The sequence below is a fragment of the Tupaia chinensis genome, unplaced genomic scaffold, assembly GCF_000334495.1.
Source record: "Tupaia chinensis unplaced genomic scaffold, TupChi_1.0 Scaffold000690_1, whole genome shotgun sequence".
Taxonomy (NCBI): Eukaryota; Metazoa; Chordata; class Mammalia; order Scandentia; family Tupaiidae; genus Tupaia; species Tupaia belangeri.
In genome coordinates this window covers 222,307-231,622 of record NW_006160213.1, presented here as the reverse complement: position 1 = coordinate 231,622, position 9,316 = coordinate 222,307, and the positions used below count along the sequence as shown (strand labels likewise).

The 9,316-nt window shown below is 36.4% G+C and overlaps 1 pseudogene; it reads right to left on the bottom strand.

Annotated features, from left to right (window-relative positions):
- LOC102491666 (SIN3-HDAC complex-associated factor pseudogene) overlaps positions 1–8,024 on the bottom strand; it is a 21,897-nt pseudogene extending 13,873 nt beyond the window's left edge.
- Between the last annotated feature and the right edge of the window lie 1,292 nt (positions 8,025–9,316).

Sequence of the window (9,316 nt, the reverse complement as noted above, 5' to 3'; positions counted from 1 at the left end):
GTGAAACAACATGCGCCGGGTGTGTTTTCAAAGCCACTGGGTCCAGGACTCAAGCCATTGTTGGTCATGTGGAAGTCCAGTGATATAACCATTACACAATCTGTCAGTCCCAGTACTGATAGAATTTTAATTTTGGAAAAAAGGCATTCGAATAGAAAAAGAAGAGGTGAAAGTATCTCTATTTGCAAATGACATGATTGTATACATAGAAGACCCAATGGTATCCATGAAAAATTCCTTGAAATAATAAATGAATACAGTGATGTTGCAGGATACAAAATCAACATACAGATATATATATATAGCATTTCTATATATGAACAGCAGGCAACTGAGATAGAACTGAAAAAAGTAATTTCATTTACCATAGTCACAAAAAGTATAAGAATCCTAGGAATAAATCTTGCCAAAAAGTTAAAGACCTTCACAAGAAAAATATGAGAAGCTAAAAAAAAGAAATTGAAAATGACACAAGAAAGTGGAAGGACATTCCATGTTCCTGGATTGGAAGAATTAATATAATCAAAATGTCAATTTTACCCAAATTAGTATACATATTTAACACAATTCCTATTAAAGTGCCAGAGACATTCTTCACAGATCTAGAAAAAGACAATCATACCGTTTGGCTGGAATCATAAAATACCTTATATTGCCAAAGCAATCCTGCACATGAAGAGAGGTGTGGGTGGCATCACACTCCCTGAACTGAAAATATACTACAAAGCTGTGATAATCAAAACAGCATGGTACTAGCACAGAAATAGACAGGTGGACCAATGGAACAGAATAGAGACTCCAGAAATAAACTCCCAAACATATAGCCAACTGATTTTTGATAAAGGGTACCAGTCAATCCAGTGGGAAAAGGAAAACCTCTTTAGCAAATGGTGCTGGAAAAACTGTATATCCACCTGCAGAAAGATGAATCCGAACCCCTACCTCTCACCATGGACAAAAAGTGGAAAAACGACTGCTGGAAAACACTAAGGAAACTGTGAGAGACACTGAAATAGGCAAAGACTTCTTAAATAAGACCCCCTTAAAACATAGTCAGCCATCCCAAAAATAGACAAGTGCGATTACATCAGATTAAGAAGTTTCTGCAAGGCAAAAGAAACAGTAATTAGTGTGAATCGATGGCCCTCAGATTGGAAAAATATTTTTGTAAACTATGCATCAGATAAAGAACTGATAACCAGAAAGCACAAAGAACTCAAGCAGCTGTCCCTAATAAAGATGATTATCCTTATTAAAAGATGGGAGAATGAGTTGAAAAAACCATTCTCTGAGGAAGACATATGAATAGCCAAAAGGCATATGAAAAAATGCTCATCATCCTTCATTGTGAGGAAGATGCAGATCAAAACCACAATTAGATACCACCTAATCCCAGACAGAATGACTAAGATGAAAAAAAACAAAAAATGATAAGTACTGGTGGAGGTGTGGTGAAAGAGGGACTCTCCTACACTGCTAGTGGGAATGTAAATTGGTTAAGCCACTCTAGAGAACAATTTGGAGATTCTACAAATAGAACTACTATATGATCCAGCAGTCTCACTCCTTGGTATCCACTCAAAGGATGGAAGAATTCTTAATCAGAAAAGTGCTTGCGAATTGATGTTTATTGCAGTATTATTCACAATTGCTAAAACATGGGACAAATCCAAATAGCCATGAACAGATGAATAGATTGAAAAAGTGTGGCACATATACTTTATGGAATACTACTCAACCATAAAAAAACAAGACCCTGGCTTTTGACAGAAAGTGGATGAATATGGAAGATTTACTGCTGAGTGAAGCAAGCTAGGCTATGAAGGAGAGACACCATTTGTCTCCACTTAATATATACCGAATGTCCGTACTTTATAGCCAAAACTGAATGACTAGAGGACATAGAAACATAGAGAATGGTTATAAATACCAGATACAGTGTGGGAAGTGGGTGGTTGAAAGAGGAGAGACTGAGGGGGGACATTGGGGAGAGAAATGGTGGGGCATGGCATTTGTGGGACAGAGAGATGGGTTATTGTCTGTTGAGGATGATGTGTATAGTATTCCCAGTTGGATTGATGAGAAATATATACATGTTGGAATATTCACCTTGCAAGCTAAGTGACATATGTGATTGAATGTATAGACGAAATTAAAATAAAATATATCTGAAAAAAAGAATTTTAATTTTGAATGCATTTATATATCATTAACCTCAAATGCAGTTAGTTTAATTGTAAAAGCTAAATATAAAAGTTTTGTGACTTTTCAAAGTGTTACCTGATAGGATAGTTGTGTTGTTGGAAAGAAATTATATTCCAAATACAATATTAAGTAGTGCAACATTTTTTTGGAGAGGTTTTTGCTATAGGGCACATGCACTCGCCAGACAGAGAGAGACAGAGAGATATAAAGCGAGAAACCACCCCAGGGGGGATGGCCACGCCGCAATCCCTTCTCCTCCATTCTCCTCTCGGGATCTTGGGCACACATGCACACGTGCCTGGTGTGAGTTTAAGCCATTGGGTCTGGGACTCGAACTGCGGTCAACTACGTGGGAGTCCAGCAACATAGCCATTACACTAACTTCTGGTCCCAGTAGTGCAACATTTTGAATAGAGCAACGATTAATCTATAATTTCTGACTGATTGTCATAATTTTTATTATCTTTGTTAATTTCACTGTAGCTTCTTCTGTTTTTGTCTTATTTAGAATAGAAGTTACAGAAGTCATAGTAGATATTGTGCAGAGTTTAAAAATAGTAACTTTTCAATGCTAATTTTACAAAGTATAAAACCTCTTTTCAATGTTGTTGGGGATTTTATTTATATTTTTATGTGGACTATGGCATGAAGATTAGATAATTTTTAAGGCAAATAGTTGATATGTAATAGGAGACACATTTTCTATAATGCTTTTCCCAAAGCCAATTCAAAAAGTATTCAATTTTTAAACTAGACTGTGAAAGGTCATGAAAAAAATGCTTGGATTTATCACTTCTATGTTACTTAAATGAAACACATACATACCATCCTACTAAAACTATTTCATCTAATTCTGTCACTGTTAGCACAGCTTAAAATATAATTTACTAAATAATATGTCTGCAAACCCATTGATTATAGGCATTGTACTATGCAAAATGTGAAGCTAACAGTAAGTAAAGTTCTTTAGAAGTATGGTAGCCTTTGCAAATTGTTTGGAATTAATTTGTTTTGAGTAAACGGAAATTAGTCTGTTAAATGAAGCTTATAAAAAAAGGATTACAAAGGGGTAGGAGACCAGCTCACCAGGATAGCTTAAAACCCACACATTTGTATGAGTCAGGAGATGTACTGCCCTTTAAAATGATCTTATTCCTTCCAGTTTCCTGAGCTTTGTGCCTCATGATGTGATCTAGAGATCTGGCAAAGCATAAACATATTTAGAACCTTATTCATTAGAAAACTGAACTCATCCATCAGCAGGATTGACAAGGTCTAAGACAAAGCATCTTGCCTGGCATACAACCTGTATTGAGATTTTCCTGTGGCTATAATGTTGCACACCTGACAGATGTGTGAGGCATTTACCACATTTACCACAGCAGGAGGTACTCATAAACACCACAGACTGGCATTCAACATGATAGGGATTATTTTTCTTTTGTCTGCCTGAAGTTATATGGCTTATAATCAATGAAAGATTTAGGCATAACATAGGGTGTGCCATCACTTGTGTACAATATTTATCTTGCTTATATAGCTTACAAAGTATCCCAGAAGGCTGAGATAGTTTTTCACACAGGTGAAAACCATGTTAAATATGTTTCCCTTTCCATGATTCCAACAGGTTTAGAAAACCATTAAAGCTATCATTTGCTAATATGTTATCTATTGATATTTACATATTTATAGTTCCTTCAAGATATAAAGGACCTTATTAAAATCATGTTAATTTTTAAATTCAACATGGTGGTGATGAAGTACAGCAACTGCAAGAACAGTATTTTAAATTTCTGATAACACTTTGTCTGAATCAGAAAAAGAAAGGCAGAAATGAGTATACACCATCTGTAGCTTTTCAAATTATACTCCATGTCCTAAGGGATCAAGATAGATGCTATTAATTTAAATGTCATGTTTGCATTGAATGAAGCATAGCAAGTTTAAATCTGGCTTTATTAAAGTTTCTTTTTTAGCTCAAGTTCCTCATTTGGCAAATAGCAATGGGAACAAATGCTCATTGATAAAGTTTATTTAGGTCCTTTGGAGAGCAGTATAAGGCAGGAGGGCACTATAGTTTCGAAATTACATTTTATTGTTATTTACCAATGATTACATAATAAAAGTCCTGCAGTCTCCAACTATGTACAGAGTTCAGAAATAGAGAAATTAACAATATCTTAAAGGAACAAATAAATACCACAAATGAACCATGCTCCTTCTTGCACGTGTAACACTTATTTTAGAAGTTGTTTTTGTAAGCATGGATTCACTAGAAAAAGATTCCTGTTTTGCTTTACATAGGTCATAGATTTTTTTCGGTTTGCTTTAGGGTTCAGTGATTTGCTGGGTACAGCTGCATATGCAGATGCTGAAATTGTTTCATCTTAGAAAATAACCAGAGTTTAGCATTTATGTGCCAAGGTAAGTCTGTAGAAGTTAATGAAAACATTCTTTAAGGCTGTACTCAAACACAATGAATAGTTAGGGATTCAGAAAAACACAGACATGTTGGAAAGGTTGAAATTAGTCAAACACTTTCTCTTTCCAATGGTTTATTTATTCTTGTTGCTCACTGACTTCCTAATACTCATAGTCTAGCTTCTATTTTTCCAGGCTAACAATCTTTGACTTTTGGTCCACCGATGGTGATATTTTGACTAAGATTTTTTTTTTTTCTTTAAGTTAGCTTCAGGATTAGACATTTTGCACTGCTAGCTACTTTGGAAAGAAACTTCTTAAATTCAGTATAATCTCTATATGGATAGCTGTGCTTTTATTTCCATTTTAGAAAAATTTATAAGGAAAAGGAATGATTGTAGCTTTGAAATGACTTTAATAGGACTTACAGTTTGGTACTGAGTATATGTTAGTCCCCTCAGCTGGAAAGAATTTCCTTTAAATTTACTAAATTTTCATTTCCTTTAAATTTACTAAATTTTCATTTCCTTAGGAAAATCTCATCTAACTTTGCTGACCAGCTCAAGTTCTATTATGTGCTTTCAAAGCACCAAGTAACACTCCTTTTAAATGAGTGCCCCCATCGAAGTTCACAATTTATTGCTGGGTATCTGATTAATATCTATCTCTGTTACTAGACTCCAAGTTCCAGAATTATAGGGATGGTATTTGTTTTACTCAACTTTCTATCCTTGGTGCCAAGAATGTAGTAGAGATTCAATAAATACTTGTTGAGTGAATGCATTTTATATAGCATTGCTTTATATTATTGGTATACTTTGGTAATGTTTAATTTTAATTGTGCAGCTTTCTCAAAACAGACTCTACTGTTCTCATATTTTGCTTCTTATTGCTTTGCGTTGGATGGTTGGGCAGATCTATGAGTAACATCTTGTTTTTTTTTAGAGAGGGATTTTTCCTCTAGGGCATGTGTACTCACCAGAAAGACAGATAAACAGAAAGTGAGAAATCACCACGCCGCTGGGAGGATGTCCATCCTGCAATCCCTTCTCCATTCTGCTCTTGGGATTTTGGGCATGCACGCCCATGCACCTGGTGTGAGTTTTAAAACACTGGGTCTTGGACTCAAACTGTTGTCAACTACATGGGAGTCCAACAACAAAACCATTACACCATCTGTCGGTCCCTGTGATAATGATTCTTACTGTGGTAGGATGGAGTTTCCTATTTTCCAGTTTATGTAAGTGCTAACTTGGTGCTACTTGGGTGTTCCCTTCTATGACACTCCCATTCTTTTGTATGTTCGGTACCTCCTTATTGTCTTCAGGGAATCTTAGAATATTTTGAGTATTCAAATATGGAACATGGAAACATCTAAGGCAGTCTGCATAGTACTCGGCAAAGTCTCATGTAGGTTCTTGACTGGAGGCTCACACGCGTTAGTGAGGAGATGAACAACTAAGTATGGCCTCTGTCTGAGAAAACATTTGTGTTTCTTGGAGTTGGCTTGGCTCTCATGTGGCTCCCAAAATATTTATGAGTCTCTGTAGGCTGACCCGCTCCTCTCCACTTGGTCTTCTCAGATTCAGTTCCCTCTACTCTCATCTTTAACTTCCCCAGAGTCTCACCTCTTTCACCAACTCTTATTCTTCCCCCATCAGTTCAAGCAACTCATTTCTGTTTTTTCAAGGAGGCGTGAATGGAATGATGTAGATTTTTCTGTAGACTCTTTTCAAATTTATTATTTTGGCTATAAAAAGCTTCTTCCCTAAAACAGAAATGATTCTAAAAAGCCTACTTGGGGAATAAAAAAAAAAAAAAAGAAGCCAAACCAAACATTGATTATGTCTTGATTTTTTTAAACTTAGTGCAACAATCCAATTTCTCCCTAAGGCTAGGGTGAAGAATTTTATCTAGCGTAGAAAAATTTACATGTAAAGTAGGGGAGAAATAACATGGGTTAGTTTCTTAATTTTACTACATGATTTGAACAAATTGAAGCATAACACTGTCAAATGACAATATCATCCCCACTTTATCAGCAAAAAATAGACATACTGACAATGAAATTGTCCTGCTCATGGACACAACCAAAGTGAAGGCCAGGATTTCTGCTTCCAAAGCTTACAGTGTAGGGCTCCTTCAAAGACACTGTGTTCTCCCCAGTCCCAGGACTTTGCCTAATACCTGGCTAACTTGTACCACAGCAGTCTCCAACATGGGCTGACCTGTTGTGGACCCTGAGAGTTTCACAGTATGAGCCACTGAAAACCTGAAAGAAAATATGACAGCTTTTATTTATGTATTTCTATCTATAAAGTAGGAGCAATTGAAATGTTGTAAATGTTTACTCCAATACAACATTGATGATCTCAATAGGGTTACGCTTTATGTTTCTGAAGACTTTTGAAAAGGGAGCAAGTTCTATAATGAAGGAGGCAAGGCAGAAGCCTCACTCTTGCTCACATACTGTATGTTGCAATGTTTTGCAGTTTATCTATACCCAGGTCCATAGATTTATGGGTGATATGCTCTCCTTCCAAATAAACTAATCCTCACCAAATAGGCAAGGGTCATAAAAGTTTCCTGCAAAGGAACTCGAGGCTGATGGTAATGTAATACTATTATTTTAAGTACAATCAAGTGACAAGAAAAATACAAAGCTGACAAATCACCTTTGAGCTCTTTTTTTCAGTCATCTAACATAAATACAATTAGACAAGATATTAGCTAAGCATTAGAAGTTCTCAGGAACTTTTAATATTAAAATATTAAAATGGGTTTTATGTTTCATACTCTATTGTTACAATTTTTTCTTTCACATTTTGTTTTAAGCTATAGGGAAAATGGTGATTTACTGCAGAAAAGTAAAGTGGGTGTGAAAATCCATATTCACTTTCAACCAGCAGATAATTTGGGATACAAATGCTATTCCTTACATCACTTGAAAAATAACCACATGAGTGTTTGTCACTTTTTGTCCCAATTATACATGTAGTACTCTTAATAAGTAGCCTCCTTTTTTGTGTGTTATTTGTGCTTAACTTTTGGGTTGTCGGGAAAGTTGTGACACATTTTTTTCATTAAAAGATACAGGAAAATATGTCGTGACTTTCCTGACAACCTAATATTAAGTATTGATAGTAACACATTCCGATGTGAGATAGCATACTCACATTTGAATCCTCATTGTAGAGCAATGTCTCTGACACATGGAAGGCGTCTTCACGAAAAGCTGCCAGAGACTGATCGGATCTGATAGAATTGGGCTCAGGCCAATCAGAGTTCTCTGCTTTGAAATCGTCTTTCAGAAGCCAGCACTGCCACTCTCCTCTGATCTTCATGGGGCTCTGTGTGCTCCTCTTTGATCTGGCTTCCAGGGCGTTTGGATTCAGCATGTTGAGTACTTTCTCCAGTCACTCCTATCTGGGGCTCGAGTAAGGCAGCATAAGTGAGCAAGAATTTTCTGTAACTCACACTCATCCATGGGTCTGGTTCCCATTCTCATTGCCTTATGTTACTGGTCCTTCCTCTTCACAGGAAGACCACAACATGGCTATCTGATGGCAGGGGTGGAGTCGAGAGGTTGGGGGTGTTACAGAGAGAAGGGGATTCTCAGACAGTCTCTAATGCAGCACTCATTACCTCTTTTGGTCGTCATGCCCTCATCTGGAATGGCGATAGCCTCGACAGTCACAGGTGCGGGAAGTAAAGGAGTGTCTCACAGTTTGACAGTAGAGAGAACAAGCAGAGAGGCAAACTTGGGGAGGACGCTGTTACAGGAATCCAGGTTGTGCCAAGATGGCCTAGAACAAGGGAGACACGGTAGAATTGCAGGGTAGATGAATCTGACAAATATAAAGAAGATAAAAAGTCCGCCCTCTATGGTGGAGACAGAGATTGGAGGACATAGACGCATTGAAAATGGTTATAGAATCTGGAGAAATAGAGAGGAGGATGGGAGGCAGGGGAGTGTAAGGAAGGAAATGGGACACAGAGTGGGTTGTTATCTGTAGAGGATAATGTGTCTTGTATCCTCAACTGGACTTATGTGAAGTATATTCACATTGCATAAATTCAACTTACAAGCAAAGTGATGTATAGTGAATAAATGTACAAAATGAAAAAAAATTAAAATAATAACAATAGCAACAACAAAAGTAAGGATTTGACTCCATGTTTCTGTCTCAGTTACATGTTTGGCGATGCTGTTCATTTAAAAAGAACACTGAGTAGTATTCCGTAGGGAATATCTACCACCATTTACTTATTAATACACACAAAAAGATACATACTACATGATCAGTAATATGCGGAGTCTGAAAAAGGGGAATTCATAGAAGGAGAGGATAGAATTGTGGCTCTCATGGTCTTTAGGTAAGAGGTTGGTAATTGGAGTGAAGTTAGTCAAAGGATAAAGGTTAAAAATTCAATGAGAAGAAAGAAATTCAACACATTCATTGTAGGACATGGCAACTACAGCTAATAACAATGTATCCTATACCTGAAAAATGACAAGAAAGTATAGATTTTAAGTGTTCTCACCACAGAATATTATCGTATGAGATAATGCATGTTAGCTTGATTTCGCCATTTCATTATGTATACATGCTGTATGCCATAAATACACATAATTTTATTTGTCAATTAAAAAATTTAAAAAAGGAAAGTATTATGAAAGGTGAAGAAT